The following is a 1,550-nucleotide window of genomic DNA, read 5'->3' on the forward strand; positions in this document are numbered from 1 at the left end:
TTTGTGTCTGTGTTATATAAAATTATATATATATATTCTGTGTGTGTGTGTGTGTGTGTGTGTGTTGTATCTCTTTTTGGCTATACACCTATGATAACAATTTGCCTGGGAAACTAATTAATGAACTAAATTTAATATATAAATAAAGTTTACAAAATCTTCTGGTTCTTTCATTACTTTCATTTGTGATTTTTGATTAACTGCACATATAACTCTCATAGTCATTCTCCAATATAAATATACCTATGAACAAACTTATTACTTTAAAGGCAGGTGCGATTCAGCTGAGCTAAATCCCAAGCCTAAACTTATTACTTCAGAAGTTAAACTGATGAGTAAAGGTCATATAGTTAATGAAGGTGTAAGATTCATATTCTTTCTATAAGGTGCCTCAGAAACATCTGTTATTGTGATATTATACTTTGAGACGTTTTGTGCTTATATTACTATTCCAAATATTTTTTAAAAATAGATTTTATTAAATATTTTCAAAGATTTTCTTTATCTCTTGAACATAAGAGTATTTGTTAGTATTGATTTCGACTATAAGTTGAATACTTAAAAAATTACTAACTATAATTCCCCAAAAGGTATATGAAACAGGACCAAACACCAGTATTTATGAGAGAAATGCAACACATAACTGCAGTTAGGTATCTCATTCCAGCAAGAATGGCTTTGATCAAAGAAATAAAATACAATAAGTCTGGGAGAGGATATGGAGGAAAGGGTACCATAGGATTAGGAATATATATTAGTACACCCATCATGGATAAGAATATGCAGTTTCTTCAAACATTTAACAAGAGGGCCGGGGATTTAGCTCAATGGCACCTAGCCTGCCTTGCAAGTGCAAGGACCTGAGTTTGATCCCCAGTACCAAAACAAACAAACAAAGTTAACAAGAGAAGCTGAGCATAATGATGCACATTTGTAATTCTAATATTGTGAGATGCTGGGGAAGGAAGACCTCAAATTCCAGTCCAGCCTGGGCAACTTGGAGACTTACAAAGACCCTGACTTACAATATAAATAAGTAAAAAGTTCAAGGCTATAGCTCAGTGTAAAGGAAAAAAAAAAAGATATTATGCAATTATATAAATATGTCACATGAAACATATAAATATTTACTTATATGAATAATTTTAGTTTTATAATATGTATAATTTTCATATAGTAATAGCAATTACATATTATTATATTGTTATATAATATTATTAACATTACAACATAAAATATATTTCATTCAGTATATAATATACTTTATAATCGTATAATATATTATACTACATAATGCAATATTATAATTATAGATTATATTATTATCAGTAATATTATATAGTATATAATAGCATGATAGTATATAATACATAATTTCATATGTAATGCATAAATTATATATTACATGGAATACTACATTATACAATATATGTTTATTATATCATTATATAATTACAATACAAAATTATAGTTATGATAATATATATTATTATATGCTATGATATATTATAATATTTATGAATACTAATATTCATGTATATAGTATTATT

The sequence above is a fragment of the Fukomys damarensis genome, unplaced genomic scaffold, assembly GCF_012274545.1.
Source record: "Fukomys damarensis isolate Sample0158 unplaced genomic scaffold, DMR_v1.0_HiC HiC_scaffold_35, whole genome shotgun sequence".
Taxonomy (NCBI): domain Eukaryota; kingdom Metazoa; phylum Chordata; class Mammalia; order Rodentia; family Bathyergidae; genus Fukomys; species Fukomys damarensis.